The 20,424-nt window shown below is 37.2% G+C and overlaps 1 long non-coding RNA gene across 1 annotated transcript in view; it reads left to right on the plus strand.

The window, feature by feature from the left end:
• LOC137851061 (uncharacterized) overlaps positions 1-11,955 on the plus strand; it is a 195,290-nt gene extending 183,335 nt beyond the window's left edge. Inside the window, exons 3-5 of the long non-coding RNA XR_011092981.1 lie at positions 5,987-6,229; positions 6,329-6,503; positions 9,090-11,955. This is a non-coding gene — a long non-coding RNA (uncharacterized lncRNA). The remainder of the gene's footprint in view (positions 1-5,986; positions 6,230-6,328; positions 6,504-9,089) is intronic.
• Positions 11,956-20,424: the final 8,469 nt, after the last annotated feature.

Raw genomic sequence — 20,424 nt, forward strand, 5'->3', positions numbered from 1 at the left:
CAGCAGTGAGGAAGCATAGCCAATGCAGCACGGCTGAGGTTAAGCACAAGCATGACATGGTCCTGGTAATATCTGCATGGGAATCTGTGAGCTCCTGTCTGGGAAGAGGGAAGGTTGCAGGCACAGTGAGAACGGGGTGGCTGGGAAGTGAAACAGATGCTTGCCTGTCATTTGACCTGGAGAACACGCTTCACTTTACAGTGCTCATTAGGGGGAACTACTGTTTCCTCTGCCTTCTTGGTAAATCTGCTTTCACTCAGAGTGCATGCTTGATGAAATTATTTGTCCTGTAATGAATACCAATTTAAACTTATCATGCAAACTTTTGCCTGTCTTAATGCATGATTTTTAATTGTGTCTATGCAAAAGCATCTCTTTGTATTGTTTTTGTGCAGCACCAAGTATCAAAGTGCTCTCAGCCTGGAGTTAGGGTTCTTGGGCCCCCAGTAATGAAAGCAAAATTAACATTATTTGTTTTGTGGTATTGCCTCTAGGCCTCAATCAAAAATGACACAAGACACCAGATGGATGCAAATACACGGGGGAAGCACAAGACAAAACATTTATTCTTTTAGTAAGCACCAGCCACAGTGCACCAGCTGCTTAGGTATTAAATATTTTGTAGGCACTATTGTATAGATATAAAAATCATAATAATCATTGCTATAACTTAGCATATGTGAGGAAAAAAAAAAAAAAAAAAAAAGATTTTTTCTTGCTGTTGTACCATGGGACTGGAAAAATGTGGCCATTAAAAGAAAACACCTCTGTAAGTATAAGCATTCAGTCATTCTTCAGCTGTAAACATTACATTATCCTAGATTAAGTCGAAGTTGATGGTTCTGTTCTCATTTAACAGCTGATAAATATCATATTAGAATGTTGAGATGAGTGTGTCTGCAGTATACAACTGGTTACAATTTGCAACGTTGGCTAATTTTACATCTGTTCAGATATCTAAACTGTTCTGAAAAGAAAATTCACCCCTCCCTAAAATGCCCAGAAGCATATTAAAGTAGGATTGGTACATGAAATACATAAAGAGGAAAAGGTGATGATGAATCTCATATTAGAACAATATTTTAAAAATAAACTTATGAAAACGTAGAAATCATAACCATAGATTTTATGATTTCAATAAATATATTTATTGATTGTTTCTGAAGCCTGGCTTAAGTAGAAAAAAACTACATCCCAGGCTTATGGCTCATATACCTCTTCAATGGCTTGCTGGTTTTGCTGAATACATGGAACTATTGGGAATATTCCAACTGAAACTTTTTTTTTTTTCTTTTTTCTTTTTATTTCCTCCAAATTGGAAAAGTCACAACTGAAATTGTTCAGGGCTCAAGACTGATTAAACTTTGCTCAGAATGATTTTCTCAGATTTGTAATCATATTTCTGCTACAACTAAGGGGAAGAATCCAATGGACCTAATTTCCTTATTTCTTCTGTTGTCAAAGTTCCATGATATATGCTGTGTGTGGTCCTTCAGTCATGGCTATGGCATGTATTATTCCATGTCCAAAAATTAAACTGAAAGATATTTCTCAAAAGTACATTCCTTATTACAGAGAGACAGGGAGATTTGGTTTGAGTCAGATTCATTTAGATATAAAGTAAATATTTTTACTAGGTGATTTTGCAAAATTTGCTGCTCAGTTATTTTGTTCAAAGTTTGAAAGCTTCATTAATTGATCTCAAACAAATTTTATAACTATCTTTTTTTTTTTTTTTTTTTTTTTTTCACCAAAGGTTGTTTTTATTGTCTTTTTAGTCTGTTCTTTGAGACCAAAAATATTAATGGAAATTTTTCCCCCTTATTTTTCAAGGACATTGCTAAAGCAATTTTACAGGAAGAATATGAAACAAGTAAAAACACATAAGAAGGGAGTTTATGTATGTAGTACGTTGTCTGCTTAGCCAACATACTTAAGGTTTATTCCTAGTTCCAACTATTTCTTTCAGTTTTTCATAAAGAGGGAAAGAATGGCAGCAATACTGATGGGTCCATGGAATTAGTTCCATGTGTGTTAAATAATCAGGAACAGATTACAAGCTAATGTAGCTAACCACCAACTGTAACAAAGGCATGTCAGATAAGGAAGCAGCACTCTAATTTTTGCCAATGCTAGAGAGATATGACATGAGATTTAGATCTGTTTATATGTGCTTTTTTTTATTTTTTCCCTCATCAATAAACAATAACTATATTTCAGCTATTCATTCTGTGTTTTGACAGCTGATCAAATCTGCAAAGCACAGTTCCTAGGTATATGAATTTTGTGAGATCCAGATGCAACTTCCCTGTGTAAAAGTTTTGCTATACACTCTTTAGTGTTCTCATTAGCTCATTTTTCTTCTGCAAGTGGTTTTACTTCTAGGACAAATGGAAGTAGTGAAAACCTTGGCTTGCTCCCAGTCGAAGGAACGTTTGTGTAGTGAATATGCAATTTATGAAGCATTTGTAAGTACTTGAGAGTGAGCATAAATTTTAATAAATCCTTTTTCCAGTAGACTTTTTTTTTTTTAATTTCTGGTCTTATAGCCAGACTTAATACGTATTTGAGAAAAGCTGAAAGTTGAAATATCTGAAGTCATCCCTCATATAACTTGTCTTGTCTTTCTTCAGGCTGAAATCTAAACTAAATTACAATACACTGGCAGCACCTTCCTTTGAATAATTGTCCACTTCAGTGCTCAACTTAGTCTGGAAAGACATTTGTATAGACAATTATACTCCCCATCACTGCAATCTGAAAAGTACATGGATTAACCTCTAATTTCATCATATAGTTTTGGTGACTGAAGTAAATTACTTAATTTCAGTTTATGGATTAGGATATCCCTATGAGATTTACAGCCTTGTTGTATACTGAGAAGGGCATACTGTTGCTTACAGTCTGGTATGTTTTCATGGACTAAAAGCAGCTTTTGAATGTTGACCATCTTCTGGCTCTGGACAGCCCAGATGTCATGCCCATTGAGATGGTCAGATTCAACTCCTAAGACTTTTCCTGGCCATGGTGGACATTGTCCCTTCAATGAAGATGCCAAAGCCTTCAGCAATGCCATGCAATTTAGTTTACCACAGGGGGTCAGTAGAAATCAGTGAGAAATATTCCCTTCTTTCTCTACCCCAGAAACTGAAATGCTCACAGCCACTGTGCCATTCCCTGTTAATTTCAGGAATTTGATGAGGGAAAAACAGATGTGGCTGTTTCTTTATAAACAGACATCATTTACCACTAAAATATATGAGTGGTTTCCTAAAATTTCATAGAAGTTTGCTCATGATCAAAGCTAGCTGGGGTTTTAAAAATGGCGTTAATTTATTTTTCCAGGATAACTTTTTATCTGTATTTCTTCATTACATTTGTTAAAACAAGTGTTTCAGATGTGGCATAGACTTTTAAGATTTATAACCAGGGAGCAGAATTTCTGTTTCTTCCAAACTGTTTTGCACAGAATAACTTTTCTTTAAAAATTAATACAATTAAATTAGAAAGAATATGAAAATGAAATTAAATCATGTTTTCTACTAAGCTCAATGCAACTAAGAAAGTTGCAAGCAATTGCATATATTTTCTCTTATCTAATCCATTACTATTCTGTTCTTGATTGCTCCATGAAGACCATTCATCCCATTGGTGCTGTATCACATTCCTTTCATTCCAAAGTTTACTGTGGAACAGTAAAAAAAAAGATCACCGGCTTGAAGTTTGATTCTCAGTCATTTTTGCAACAAAACAGTACACCTAAAGGAGCCTTTCCAATATAAATTAAAACAAATTAAAGACCTGCATACACCACAGTAGGAACTGGCATCTCATAAACTTTACCAAATGCTATATGACCATTTTCCTTTAGGCAAGTATGAGGTCAAGCTGATGATGTCAGTTAATCTTAGACTGTAGCAGTATATTGGGTAGTGTTCATGGAGCCCTTGAAATTCCTCTTATTTTTTCTAGCTGCAGCCATTCATCCTGAACAGTTCAGAAGTAATGTTAATGAGATAACACTGAGAAATAGATTGGAAAATATTCAGATTTTAATTTATTGAGACTATTAGACGTACGAGGAACGGCTGAGGGCACTGGGCCTGTTCAGCCTGGAGAAGAGGAGGCTGAGGGGAGACCTCATCGCAGTCTACAACTTCCTCGTAAGGGGGTGTCGAGAGGCAGGAGACCTTTTCTCCCTTAACATCAGCGACAGGACCCGCGGGAACGGGGTTAAGCTGAGGCAGGGGAAGTTTAGGCTTGACATCAGGAGGAAGTTCTTCACAGAGAGAGTGGTTGCACACTGGAACAGGCTCCCCAGGGAAGTGGTCACTGCACCGAGCCTGACTGAATTTAAGAAGAGATTGGACTGTGCGCTTAGTCACATGGTCTGAACTTTTGGGTAGACCTGTGCGGTGTCAAGAGTTGGACTTGATGATCCTTAAGGGTCCCTTCCAACTCAGGATATTCTATGATTCTATGATTCTATGATTCTATTTTAGTAGAAGGGTCAAAATATTGGGGAAAAAAAAAAAAAAAAAAAAAAGTCCAGTGGTTGAAATTTTCACACAGAATCACAGAATCACAGAATTTCTAGGTTGGAAGAGACCTCAAGATCATCGAGTCCAACCTCTAACCTAACACAAACAGTCCCCACTAAACCATATCCCTAAGCTCTACATCTAAATGTCTTTTAAAGACTTCCAGGGATGGTGACTCCACCACTTCCCTGGGCAGCCTGTTCCAATGTCTAACAACCCTTTCGGTAAAGAAGTTCTTCCTAACATCTAACCTAAAACTCCCCTTCAGGGAATTATGGTTTTGTAGATTGAGTCATTTACTAGAAATATTATTGGTTTCACTTGGCTTCATTTTTATGATAGAGACAGCGTAAGTGGTAGAAAATAAAACTAGATGCTTTATTATTTTTTGTCTCCAACAAATCAGTTTGGCCACTCCTGTTGCTGTTTGAGAGAAAACTTTCATTGGTATCACTGTAGAGTGACTTCACTGTGCTTTGTTCAGAGCTAGTGTATAATGAATATATGTTCAGCATGGTGAACAGAAAGAGTATGTACAGTGAAACAAGGTTAATTTTTCATATATATTGCAAAAGCCAAAGCAATATTACTCTTTTAACTCAGGCAGTGATATTCCCTAAGCTTTTCATTGTTAATATGTATAGCAACACTCACAATTTGTTATGACTATAAAATGTATACTCAACAAATATTGTTAAAAAAAAAAAAAAACAAAAAAAAAACTTCAGTTGAAAAGGTAAAAAACAGTAGATTTACTGTTGCTTAGGCAACTTTAATTTTGCTTCCAAGTCTGTCAGTGAATTGAATGTGGTGGGGAATCCTTTTGAAAAGGTAGCAGAAATTGGTCCCCTCTATTTTGGAGACAGTGTGCAGGGCATACAGTGAAAACTACTGTACATGCACTGCAACGTGCATACCAGTCAATGGCAGGTGGAAATGGGATTATTGCAATGGGTGCTGGTTATGCATGCTGCATTCAGGTGAAACCTGTAAAAAAACCTCTTCCTTTCCTGTTCCCTAGGGAACCTGGAGAGTTCTGCCTTGGACATTAGGAACGAAAAACAAAAAAAAAAAAACAAAACAAACAAACAAAAAAAAACAAAACAAAAAAAAAACCATAAAAATGAAGTAAAGAAGCTCAAAATTCCTTGTAATGATAGAGACCAATGCTGCTTCTGCTCTGTGTTGCCTGCTCCAGACAGAGGTATGGGCAATAGAAGCCTTGTTTTGGTTTCAGGAGATGAGCAACTCGAGGTTCAACTTATCTAACGTTTTCCGGGTGATTACTGCATAGTGATAGATGCCACATCAGCATTAGTGTAAACACACAATATTTAAGTGTTTCTTTATTCTTCTGACATGCAGTCAAAACGTGAAGAAAAAAATGTATATATATTTTACGATGATGGATGTCTTTGCAAATTCAAAATCTTTTTTTTTTTCAGGCACCAGATTTCAATTCCTGTGTGTCACTCTTTGTCATGAGGAGCTGATCAAAGTCATAGAGTTCAGAGAGCCTTCTGAGGAACAGTTGTGTCTGGAGACCTAAAGGAAGATTACACCCTAAATGTGTTGTATCCTGTAAATAAATATTGCAAGTTATAGTTCACCTAATATGGAATGAATAAACACGGTGGAGAAAAACTAATATTATTATCCTCATGCAAACTTAGAGTGTTGAAATACAGGTAACGACTGAATGTCTTGCCTCAAGTCACAGCAGAGCTAGAAATTAAACTTCAGTGTCCTCAGTCTCCTTTCTGTCTCTTAAATATCCTGTCTTGCAGCAACATCATCCACTTACTTCTGCAGTAGTGATCAAAATTGACACACGGGGCCTGACAGGTCTACCTTCCTGAGGACTGATGTGCTGGTGTACACAGGAGGAAAGATGGAACAGGGCGCTGACATTCTGGGTGCTGAGAAAAGAGCTCAGTTTGAAAGCTTCAAAGGGGCTGTGAGGTGAAGAAAAATGGGAAAGTTTATACTCAGTAGCAGGAAGGGGGAGGAAACTTGGTTGATAAATACAAATTTAAGACATATTTAGAAGCTGGGTATGCAAGCTGAACTTTCCCTGGGGCTAATTGCCGTAATGGCATGTTAAATAAATCCTTTCTAAACTTGGCTGTAGCACAGGAATGTTGTTTAATAATGAAGTGCTCATGGACAAATTCTCCAAAGTATTAGGCAGAAGCAGGCTTTTATTTAACATGAATTGTACTATATGTTTTTTTTTCCTATCTACTTAGTGTGGCCATCACAAATCAGATCATTTTTTTTCTGTTAATCTCAGAGCTGCCTTCTCCTTATGCTGTCTTGGTTAACCATAAATATAACACCTGTTTTTTGTTTTGTTTTGTTTTGTGTTTGTATAGCTCCCTGACAGATACAGAAATGTTCTTTGTTTTTTTTTTTTTTTACTGAGCAGTTGGTAACTTGGGCCTTTCCTTTTCCATTATGCATGTGCTCGAGACAAGGCAAAGCTGCTGGGAAATGGAAAATATTTATGAAAGAGTAGTCTCTGTGGACAAGCCTCTTGAACAAGGGTATTCAGCTGATGAGTTAGAACAGCCTGTTCTAACGCTTAAATAGGAACGATAGCATTTCATACTGAGGAAATTTGAAAAAGGAAAAGAAAAAGAGAAGAAAAAAGAAAAGGAAAAGGAAAAGAATACATGTACAATAAATACAACAACAATACAACAACAGAGGAGTAAAGTGTATTTCTAAAATTTAAAATGTTTAAGCCTGAGAGTTTCTCTCAGTCTATGTATATAGAAATAGCTAAATACAGTCATAGATTTCCTGTCATGCTTAGCATATGGGCAAGTGACGCTGAGTAGTCCAAAGGTTCAAATGGTTGACTGCACTTGGAAAAATATTCCAGAATGTCACTGAGGGGGTTAACACTTCAAGGAAAGGGATTTTCCCACTCTTCTCTGTGCTGATGTGGCCTCACCTTGAGTCCTCTGTGTAGTTTTGGGCACCACAACATAAGAAGGACATAAAACCATCCAAAGATGGAGAAGGGTCTGGAGGGGAAGAGAAGCTGAGGTCCCTTGGTCTGTCCAGCCCATACAGAGCAGCCTGAGGGGAGGCTTCATGGTGGCCTGCAGCTCCCTCACAAGGGGAGCAGAGGGGCAGGCGCTGAGCTCTGCTCTCTGGGGACAGCGACAGGACCCTGGGACCCGAGGGAATGGCACGGAGCTGGGACAAGGGAGGGTCAGGCTGGGGGTTAGGGAAAGGGTCTGCACCAAGAGGGTGGTTGGGCACTGTAGCAGACTGCCCAGGGCAGTGGTCATGGCACCGAGCCTGCTGGAGTTCAAGAAATATTTAGAAAATGCTCTCAGACACATGGCCTGATTTTTGGGTGGTCCTGTGAGGAACCAGGAGCTGCACTCAATGATCTTTGTGGGTCCCTTCCTACTCAGGATATTCTATGGTTCTTTGATTCTATGATTGACAGTTTCTGCACCAAGATAGGCTGGAAACATGTCAGTGTCATCCTTCTGGGGTATTTGGGGCATTTCTGCTTCTCATCCCATTAACAGGGACAAATAGATGACTGGAAGAATGGTAATAAAATTCTGGAATCTTTGAAAATGTTTCAGTTTTGAAGGAAATTAAAGGATTGACTGACTTAATGAGAAATCCATAGGTATGAGTTACAAAAACACTGTAGTGAAAAGAGGTTCATCATACCCAATTAATCCTTATTCCCCATCTCTACTATAGCAATTGTGCTGGTGTAAATTAATGGGGTCACTGTTTTGAATGGGTAGCACCTTTGTAGACTTTATAGGAGTTAAGAAGGAAATCTGCTTTTGAAATGTAGCTTCACAACTACACATGATGTAATCGCAGTGGCATAACCTTGCAAACCCATGTCTTTTAGTGTTCAGAGATGCCTTTTCTTCAAGTAAATATAAAGTAAAATTAGGAACATATATGTCCACTATCTGAAAAGATGTTTTATGTATTTGATAGCTTTTCCCAAAAAGCATACACACCATTTTATTTTATTTTATTATTTTATTTTATTTTATTTTATTTTATTTTATTTTATTTTATTTTATTTTATTTTATTTTATTTTATTTTATTTTATTTTATTTTATTTTATTTTATTTTATTTTATTTCACTTTGTTTTATTTATTATTTTGATGAAACATTTCCTTCAAGTGTTTTCAAGAGAGAACAGAAATAAAAGTATATGATTCTTCTATGTCTTAGAATAATGTGCTTACATATTAGGGAATCTATTTGGTAGAAATCAATATCCTTTCATTTCATCTGGGGAAGAATAATATTAGACACTTGTTGGTTCTTGGCATTCTTAACACTCTGTTTGCAAAGGGAAACAAAGAATTTTACAGCTGCTTCCAAGAGAGCATATTATTAGATCTTAGTACTTAACTGCATTTCCTCACAAACATTGATTTGCTGTTGTTATTGTTATGACTGCATCCAGGTGGTCATATAGTTTGAAAGAAATATGCAATTAAATTGATATCACAAAATTATACTTGCTTTATTTGTATCTGTCTAGGTCCTGGACTCAGAAGTAAGTCATTTGATTTTTCTTCAGAAATGGAAAACTCAATTTCCTCTTATGAACTCCTCTACTGTTAGAAACCATTGAGAGTGACAGAGCCTGAGGCTTCTTCTAACCTGGCATCTTCACAGAGGGTGGCTCTTCTGGGTTTTCATCAGCTGCCTACAGCATGGGAGACATCCCATATTAAATTCCCTTGCATATCCCAGAAAAGTGCCATAATCACCAGGCTTTGTTTGGACTGGATTGGAGGACAAGAAGGAAGCACAAAGCAGAGGAGCTGGAGGAAAGCACTGTCCCAGTCTAAATGTTCCTGTCAAACTGATTCACAATATAGCCCAGGAGTCTGGGCACCCCTCTGTGAGCTGGAGCCTTGGGTCCCTTGATGAGATGAGGTACAGCGAGGACTTAAGTCTTCCTACTCCCTGCCAGCAGGGGCTGTAGACAGTGGATAATTGTTTGTACATGTATTCTGACCAGAAATGCTTTCCACATTGAAACAGTATATACACTATTGTTGAGGGCTTTCTTTCACAAACTGATTTTTTTATTTTAAAATGAATCCCTTTAAACATTCCCGGCCAGCTCCACAGTGTATCTGCTGAAGACATGACTACATACACATTTTTACTTCAATATTATTGTCTTGTTGTTGTTGTTGTTCTGTTGATGTTTTTTCTGTCTGATCCAATGTCAAAATTACAAAGACCATGTGATGCAAGTATTACAGTGTCTTACCTTGTACATACCTAGAGTGTGATTTTCAGAACATCACGTCCATGGTTTTCTAGCTTCAGGCATGTGCAGAATTTTTGTTGTCCAGTTGAGTTTTTGTACAATTAGTCATTTTACAGCTGTTACAGCAAGGGTATGAATCTTATTTTTCTCTAAATAATATCATGGATTTCAATTCAACAGTGGCAAGAATGTAACATTCCTTCTGCAAAATTTGTTCTTGCACATTAAAACTGATCATAGTCAGCAGAAAATAAGTCTGTTTGTGCAAGAAATAATCATTTAAGCCAGGTCTTACCTATGTCATATTGGAATGACAACAACCTACTCAGATATATGTTTACTGCATGTTGTCTTGTCTGCTAATACAGGACATCTCCATTAACACTGAGGGGCAGCGGAAGCCCTTCCAGAATGAAACTCTATGTGAACTCATTTATTTTGTTCTTGCTGTGGGGATATCGCCTACTGATTGACTGTACCCTGTAGTGCCATGGCTGGACACCTGTCCATGAGTAGGGATAGGTTATACAGAACAGCTGGATTGGTCAAATCTTTAACCAGATGGGCAGTAAGTTTGATCACTGATGCTTACCGCTGCTTACTGGTCTGGGATCAAACTTGCAGGTAGCTGGAGTATGTCATGCTGCCTGGCAGGGCTTTAACTTGCAGACTTAACTTTACTCAGGAGAAAACTATGCCAGATTCTGGCCTTTGAAGATTTCGGTAAACTTCTTTTTCAGGAAAAAAAAAAAAAAAAAAGGTTGCCAACTGGGATTTTTCATGAGTTGTCTGCTTTTCAAAGATCTTTATGAAAGGGGCTTAGTTAAGGGCATTGCTGGGGGAAACTAATCATAATTTTCAAATATGTTAGACTTAAATAAACATTTAATTAAAGTGAGACCAGCTCTTTCAGCCATTGCCTGTCTTCTCGTTTTTGTAGAGTTGAGGAGTTCTGGGGAATTCCTGATATTACATTTTTTTTGACAGTGTCAGCAAATTCTTCAAACTAACCTTCAGTACTTCCTTTCTTTTCTCTTCCCTCCCTCCCAACTCCTTTTCTCAGAGACTTTAGCCTACTTTTTGTCTCTTAATTTTCCATTTTCCCTCTAATTCTTGCAACCTCCAGTCTCCTTCTGACCTTTCCCTCCTTGCCCATTACTCCCTGATCCTTTCCCCATGCTTTTCTTTCCCAGTCTCTCTTTCCCCAGACCATCTGAAACTCACCCACAAGCAGGGTTATATCCCCTGTAGACTCTCCCTAGAGAATGCCCTGAAACATTAGCTCTCAGCAGCTGGGAGCATATTCTTTCATCTCCTCCTTGATTTGCATCATCCTTCTCTAAATGTCTATCTGCTCTTGGTGGCAACAGATACTGTATCTGGGCTGGCAAGAAGCAGAATGAACAAGGAAGATGATTTTGTCACTTGTTGAACAGCTCTACATGGCTGTCAGGCAGCCAAAGGACATGGGGTAATAGAGGACCAGACCAGGCCCTTGGTTGGGGGGGTACCTCCTATGTGATGTGAAGCATAAAAAGATGTGTTCCTACTGAGATATCATAATGCTGTTTTTATGGAATTATCAGCATTATAACCATGACGGAGCATGCAAGATTCGATGCTGAGTGTGAGTCTTTCAGTTATTAAAAAATATATGTATCTCCAATAAAAACAAAGGGAAAATAGTCACACAAGGTTTTTCTTTCAAAAATCATCCAACTGATCCTAGTTTGCCCCAGGTTTAAAGTTCCCCCACCCTCCAATATAATTTAATTTCACATTGCCTTGCTTTTTCTTTGCCTTTTTTTTTCCTCAAGGACTTCCAATGCTTAAGTGTGCTTTCTTGGTAAGATGATTAAGGAGTATGATACTGCACTGAGATAAAATAAGTGTAAACAGTATTTTCATCCCCATTTTGCAAAGGAACAAAGAAGGTATTGTGCAGTAGCCTGTGACACTGGCTGATATTGAACATGCATTAATACTCTAAATTGTCACTATTTATTTATTTTTTATGTCTGCAACAACACAAGCAAACATAGCTGAGCAGATGTGTGCAGCAACTACACACACTAGCTAACTACAAACAAATAAACAAGGCATAACTTTAGCCATTCCTGTAGTTTTGTTAGTTATGGAATTACTGACAAAATAAAAAATAATAATTAATATTAATAATTAAAAAATAATAATAATTAAATCTGTGTAAAAAGCTCCAATTCTGTTCAAAAGACTGTGACCAAATTCTTATACACAACTCCCATGTAGGCTTTTGCTCAGACTTGTTCTTTTTCTCCATGATAAACATAAAACATGATTTCTCTTTTCTACTTTAAAATATAAGTGTTGTACAATAAACTCTTGTAAACATTGCCTATCAACCGAAACTTTCTAACCTTTAAATATTGGATCTCATAAATGTAGTTTACCATTAATCTCAACATTCTCTGTTCTTTTACTGTAATTAAAGTCTTGGAGATATTTTGCTTTCAATCTGCAGGTGTTTTGTGAAGACCTATCACTTTGTCCACCTGTTGATTCATTCTCAAAAGCAGAAGGTCTTTTTAAATTTTCATAATGTAGAAAAGTTACTCCAGGAAGATTCAGCAGTCTGAGAATTCAGTGACAGTCTAAATTAATTTGGATCAAGCAAGGAAGTGTTTTCTGAGCACATCATGATAGCCAGCCTGCTTATAAATTCTGTTTCAGCTGGGAGCAGATTTTTAGTCTAGAGGCATTTCAACAGAAAAACAAAAAATAGATCCCACTGAAGGTAAACAATTTCTAGGCTTTAAGAAAAAAATGTAAAAACACATTCAAAGTAACAGGTTCCTCTATAGGTTACAATTCTTGAACAGAACTGGAAAGATAAGCCCTGGTGAGATCACATTCAATGGCTTTTATGAAATGGATTTGATAACAATGCTCTGAATTTTGAAAAGTAAATAGTTGCTTGATTGGAGGGTTGGCCACAAGCACCTTCATCTTCATTTCCATACAGGCACAAAGATTCTTTAAAAAATGATTTGGTGATAATATTTTAGCATATATATGATTATCTATAATAAAGAAAAACAAAACATAATACTCTTCATGAATCTTCTTCACACCATGAGACAACTATCACCTTGTATCACTCCTGTCCCTCAGATGAAGATTAAATTCTGCCATCTGTTAAAATACAAAATGTAATGTGGTTTAAAAACACTCTTAAAGAACAAGGCATGGAGCTTAATTCGTGTTTTTCAGTTTCAAAGGTAAATTGATCTATAATCAATGTGGGGCTTTTAGTCACATTCACAGCTTGTCAATTGAATGAAAGCAATCATTTCAATTTTCTCTGCTATCTAGACATCATTATAACACAGATTCAGTGTTCTGTAAATGGAATCAAATCATTTATTATACCTATTAATAGACATATGATTTGTCTTGAATTGCACATATTGGTTATTATGTAGTATAAATGAATCACTAAATATATAGTATATTGTATTACTTTTCCACTGATAGAAAATAACCTAATACCTGACATTTACCAAACTACAGAAATATGACATAGTAAGCATGTGTGAAAGCATCTCCCCTGTCTGATCAAATCACTAAATTAAGGATGCAATCATGTAAAACATCTTCTAGTTAAAATTTTCATCATATTCTAATAGATATTTTATATGCCTTGACCATCATTTAGAGAGGATAATTTCCATCCAGGCCGTGATAAATAAATAAATAAATAAATAAACATATGTCCTGTATTTAGTAATTTAGTAATAGAGGTCTTCATCCCACATAATCTGCTTCTTGCTATTAGGAATTCATGCATATGAGTACAGAGTAGCAACCTTAAAGTATTTTTAAACTCTAAATGTCTTCCCCAAAGTAAGGAATTAATAACTAATGGGATTTGCTATATCTTAAAATATGAATATAAATGCAGGGCTTTTTCTGTGGAATTAGATCTTGTAAGCCATGTGTTTCTCTGATTTTTATATCTTTCATTTTTGTCATAAAAGTTCAGAGAATATTATACCTACCTCTGAGGACGTTTTGTTTAGTTCTTAAGTGTCTATATTCATATTTCACTTGTAGAGCGTTTGAAAAATATTGCCTTCAGCTATCTGAAAGCTGAAGTTTTCTTTGCAGCCGCAGCAGAGTGGTGGCAACAACAGCAGTAATGGAAGTTTGCTTTGACTACTCCACAACTGCATTTCAGTCAGCCATCAGGAAATATCATGCGCCACAACCCCCATCCCACATCTCAATTTTGATTTGTCTTGCAAAGCTGTTAATGACACTATTATTTGTGAGAAGGAGGTTTTAGACTGTGAACACAGTGTGTTTTTACAAACAATTTTTATCTAATAACACCTTCAGTAGCTGACAACCTGCACTAAATTTGCCCTGGGTTCTGATGGCTGGCAGCAAAGAATCTGAGACTCAGATTCATGTGACTCTAAGATTTTCTACTTAGAAGAAAAGGTAATGTCTAAGTTTTGTCTTAGGGATGTGTGGCAGTGGCAGATGTTCTTGGCAATTGTTAAATGGGCTCCAGATGGCAGCTTAGAAGTTTGACCTTAAACATTTCTAACCTTCAGCAGTAATTTTTATATGAAGAGATGTGTATATGCATGGCTTGTTCAGTTTTTCTCGTGGATTCAGACTGAAGATAAGATGATGAGAGGTTCATCAAGAAGACGGATGATGATATTATCTTGTCTTGAATTCATTGCATGTGAAGTTTGAAGGAATCCTATTTTCACCATTATCTAAAAAAAAGAAAAAAAAAAAAAAAGACAAAAAGAATTTAAGAGGAAAGAAATAGTCCAGTAATTTTTTTTTCACGTAGAAACTCAAGTAAAGCAAGTTTCTGTTTGAATCTTCTATTCATAGTCTGATAAAATTTCATCTATTTATGCAGATTGTTCTCTTTTAGGCAGAGTAAACCCTATCTTGATGTGTTTATCCTAACAGTGAACAAAGCACTCAGCTTTCAGGTTTAAATAACTCTTTTAATTTGATTTCTCCTTCAAAAGATGATGTATATATATTTAGATCATTTACTACTCTCAGCAGAATAATCACAAGACGGTTTGCCAGAGACTGCAAGGAAATTTGTCTCTATGGAAAGCTTTATAATTTAAAAAACAACATCTAAAATCACCTAACTTTCTTGTCTACTGAAACTGTTCTCTGGAAATGCAAAGATAAAGGAGGATAACTCATTGTTCATTTCCTCATTAGAAAAGAAAACCTGTTGTTGCAGCAAAACTTCTGCATGCCACTTTCAGAATGGGTATATGTATTAAGCAGATGGTTTTAAATGCAGAAGGTACAGGTACCTTCTTGGGGTGGGCCATGTGCCTTTGCATCACGGTTCAAGGACAGAGCAGTAGGAGCATATCACAGCTGGGTTCTGCACCCCTTGGTTCCCTTGCATGGAAATGATGGCGTTGGGAGAGGACAGGACCATGCCTGTGTCTCACCCTGACAAGGGCTTGAAACACAGGAGAGATGTGTCCCTTAACAGGCTACTACTGTGTCCAGTAATTTAGAAATACTCATAATAATAAAAGCATCAGATATGACCTGGACCTGTAGAAACCCTGTCACTTCAATCAAATTTAGCACCAGAACTGCTGCACTCAAAATATCAAACTTTAGAGGGAAGAAAATGAAGCCTAAAGAAGGCCTGTATGTTCTAAAACACTTGTAAACCCTTTTGAATGAAAAGATCTTTGAAAATATTGACATGGAAATATTTAAAGGCTGCCATTGATCATATCTTTGATCTGTAGGTAATTCAAGAAAATAAGGCCTGATAACATATCTTATTAAAGCTGATGAACATAATCAGCAGCTTTCAGCCTGACTGGATATTGAATGCTCCTTTATATAGCAATAACTCAAAAGGGTAGGAAGCCATTGTCCAAAATAAATGGAAATAAGACCATGAGGCCAAACAGGGTTCCCTAAAGCTAATTGTAAGCTAGTCAGGCTGCAGCATTGATTTATGCAAATGCATATGTTTGTATGAGGGAGAAAGGAAGACAAATATTTGTGAGAGCAACCCTGGGAACAGGCAGAGAGGCTCAACAACAGCCTTGGGTTTTCACATAGGGCATCACAGCTGTGTAAAGTATCACTGGAAATGAACTGTCTGCTTGTTGGTGAGGTATTTTGCTCCATTTTGGTGGTTTACATAGCCAGCACCAATATGACTTGCCTATCCTTGGCATGTATTACATGTATTTTGGAGAGGGCAGATGCAGGATTTTCTTGACTTTGGTGTAATACACAGAAGTGATTGAATTTTCATTTTAAAATACTAACTTGGGCAATGGATTTTATCACAGCTGGCTACAGACATACTCATCATGGGGTTTAAATGAACAAAACCAACTGTACTTTTCTGCCTGTCCTCCACAGAGATGCCATGAAGTGGAGCCCAAGGCCAGCTGCTGCTCTGAGTGAGTGCAATATGAACTGAGGGCAAGCACAGCCTGTGCAGTAGAAATGAAAAACAATTTTTATCTATTTCAAGATGCTGTAGGATGGAAGTTTTTATATCGATAGTCATGATGGATTCATTAAATGTAATTTGAAACCAGCCTGGTACAAAATTGTCCAGAAGTCTGTTAAAATCAATGTAATTATGGAGTGAGTAATTAGAATTCAATCGGCAGGGAAAGCTGCTGATTCCTAAAAGAGAGAAATCAATATATAGTTTGGCAGAAATCATAAATTGTAATGGCTACATTCTGTAAAATTAGAAGGCAACATGTTTTATTCCTTTAAGATTATCAATTAATTACATCTTTCATTCACACTCTCTCTTTGGGTCTCTACCCAGCACACACAGCTCTTTAATTGTGTTTTTTACATTAATCATGGAAATTTAGCTCATGATAAGCAATTTTTATGTTCTGATCAATTTTGGGAAAATGTCAGTTTAAAACAAAGATGCAGAGATAGAGACAGATTTCTTCATGCAAAGTGAAAATTCACTCAGGCAGATTGCTCTAATACTTATATTAATCAGTAAAGTAAATACAAAGATTTAGTCATCTCACAAAACTTGTTCTGTTGGTATTTCAGGAACTTGGAGCCTGGTCTATACTAAAACTTCATAAGGTGATATGATGGGCGTAGTGGTGTGGAGTACCTAAAATGGTTAGCATCTCATGGTAGAAACTTCAGTGTTTTGAAAGAAAAAGATTAGTATGTAAGTACGAAGTATGCAACTTCCCAAACTGTTAAAATGGCCTTCTGAGATTTCAGGGAGAACAAGTTGAGAACCAGATGTCACTGTGCAGATCTGACACAAAATTTTTGTCATTTTTTTTTTAAATACAAATTCACATTAAAAGCAGCAGAAAAAATGTGAAATTATGTGCAAGCATATTGTACTACCTGCCTTGAGCCACTTCTTCAAAGATGAGTATTAACAATGGTAATAAAAACACAGGAAAAAAAAAAATCATATGGAAAAAATTTGTGCTACATATCCTTAACCATCTCATCAAAGATGTAAAGATGTGCATTAATAATTTTAGGAGGCTTTCTTAGCAAGGCCCACCAATTTGAGTTGCTGAAATTCAGCTCTGGAGCATGAGAGAAAAGCAAGCAAACAACTTTCTGGAAAAAAAAAAAAAAAAAAAAAGCAAGAAAGAGAGGAGAGTGACCTAAAAAATTATAAATAATAGATTTTATTTCTGTGATCTGTAGGTGATCCTCAGTTCATCTGCACGCAGTCTTGGTTACAGAGCAAAATATCAATTTCTCAGTCCTGCAAACTGAGCTTAGCAGATAGTCCATCTGTTGAGCTATAGTAACAGGCAGAGGCTGTACTGTACTGCTGGGTGTTACTTGTATCCTGGGTACAGTGTAAGGTTATAATTGCAAGCAGTGACCTCCTTTTCAGCTGCCTGCATGGGGATTTGTAGCAGGGATATCCTAAGACAAAGTGAGACATTTTGTAGCTGGGGACTGCCATCATTCATTTGCTCCCTAGGGACAGGGGAAAACAAGCAGTGGGTTACAAGTGGGCCTTGTGTTTCTGTCCTGGGCTGGTCTAAGTCCTGCTTTTCTTTAGGCTAGAGTATTGACCATCACTTCTTTGCAGCTCATCAGGCTCCAATTCAGGTCAGCTGCGTGACTAGATGCTGGTCTGTGGAATCATGGGAAGATATTGCTGATCCCAGGATACCCTGATTTGGCATTAAGAGTAAAGCATTTTAATAATCTAGTGTGAATCTCAGACTTGTGCATGTCTTCAGCTTCATCCTGCAGAGAAGCTCTTAAACTCCTTATGAGTCTCTGCCATTTAATATTATGCTAGATAGGCTCAGGTTGCAAAAAGGAAGGTACATTGGCACCAGACTTTCTTTTTTTATCACTGCTAAATATCAGGCTGACAAGACTGATAATCTTCCCTGATTACTTCCTTCATGTTTTATTAGAACATGTTCCTGCATTCATTCAAATATTTAATTTCGCTATTGATGGCTGCTTCCTAAAACATAAACAATTCTGTCCTGGTTTGAAAAAAAGGTTTATATGATATCCAATAATTGCCTTAAGTGACAGCAACCACTGTTACTAGCTCAATGCATTCTCCAAGGTTACTGGACTCAAGAGCATTTTAAACTACTAATTGTTTTTCTGCATGCTTCTTTGTTTTTCCCCTGGTCTGATAATTAATTTCTTCATTCCTTCCTCAGGTTTTCATGTTCGCACACTAATTTTCTTCCTCAAGCTCCTGAAATGCTTTTGTGTGCCTTGGCCTTTTGATAGAACCACCATCCTCCTGAGCATACACCAGTTTCTTAGGCAGGGCTCTGCTAAGTATGGTGACCCTATAGCTGCCCCATCAGCTTCAGCTGAGTCCCTGCAGATATATGCAAGCATGGCTAGATGTGGGGTTGGCCCCCTAGATATTTACAAATAAAATACCCTTTCCCTTGCAGTTCCTCCAACTATGTAGTACTCGATTGGGGTCAGCTAATGTGTAATAGGAGGCTCTAGATTCTTTACTCTGGCTTCCTGATCAGGTACTGTTCCTCAGAGAGAGGTTTTTTGCTGCTCAAGCAAGGGACTGACAACAGCTGAAGGGTATTTCTAGATAATCATAGCATCACCAGGACTATACTTTCCCTGAAAAACAGTCATGGAAGAAATAGATAAAGATCTAGACAGGCCTGAAGTGGAGAAAGCAGTGGCTGTGAGACTCTGTGGAAATAATGTGACTCAGCCTCTATGAATATGGATGAGGGTGTTGGCTGGGATGGTGAGAGTGAGCCACAGCCACCAATACCTTCACGACTCTCAATCCAAAGTTTTTGGCAGCATTAACATGAGCGTTGCTCACACTAATGCAGGAGAACCTGTACATGCCAGAACAAAGTACATTACCAATGCCCATTAGCAGCTGTTAGTTGGTAAGAGGATCTCACTCTCCCATGACATATGTTCCCTATGTTTTGCAGTAGCTGTATACTTGCAAATATTTACACTGATTTACAATGGAAATCAGAAATGTGAAATTTGTTGACCCACTCTGGTATGTGATTAACATCTCAAATTCAAATGTGCATATCGGTTTTCCTGGAATACGGTTTATTACCTATCTCATTTAGAGGAAAATTTCACATTATGAAACATCAGTCTTTGTTGGCCTGTTGACTAGCAGAAAACAATCCTGCCTGAATACCCATACACCCAGAGGTACTGTACATGAAAAGGATGGAGAACTCATTTTATCTGTACACTTCAATATATTAAATTGCCTGTAGTTGTTGCAGCTTTTCCTGTCAAATTATCCCATCTTTTGGTGGTGGTGATGGTAGAGGTAATGGTGGCAATTCTGGCTTTCTAACATTAAGATTGGGAAAAAGAAAAAAGAAAAAAGAAAAAAAAAAAAGAAAGAAAGAAGGAAAGAAAAAAACAACGACCTTACTGAAGCAGAAAGTGTGATTGTAACAATGCAGAAATGAAAAAGGATGCTCAGGGGCAAGTGTAATACCTGAAAGGTGTTGTAACTCATTTATTGAAAATGACCAGGTTTCATACTACCATCATCTTCGTAAAAGATTGCATTCAGCCTTCTTTGACAGCTTAGAGGTCTCTTTTTTTATATAATGTAATCTTTACAGGCAGCTGCCAGAGAATGCCCTGTAATGAAGGCAGGAGCTGAATACAAGATACGTTTATGTCATAAGGTGAATTTCATACATGTTTTTGAAGTTGATCCATCCATTGCAAACCACAATCTGATATAGTTAAATGAGAGGCCCCATTTTGCTGGTAGCGTGGCAGAAAGGAAACTTAATCTGTAGCTTGCAACCCCAGAATAGCATTGCTGCGCAGCACATATGCTTGCTGGGGACAAGACCTCCAACCTTCTATAGGAGATATCTTACCTTGTATTCAAAAACCATATACTAAAAGTATGTTTGCAGGTAGTCAGAAAGAAAAGATGATCTGAAGACAAACTGCCCCGTCTCATTTACTAACAATCACTTAATTCCTTTAACAAAGTATCTGCCCCTTACCACCACCACCCACACAAATTGGCAGTTGGTGCTAGTGA

This window comes from Anas acuta, chromosome 2 (assembly GCF_963932015.1).
Source record: "Anas acuta chromosome 2, bAnaAcu1.1, whole genome shotgun sequence".
Lineage (NCBI taxonomy): Eukaryota > Metazoa > Chordata > Aves > Anseriformes > Anatidae > Anas > Anas acuta.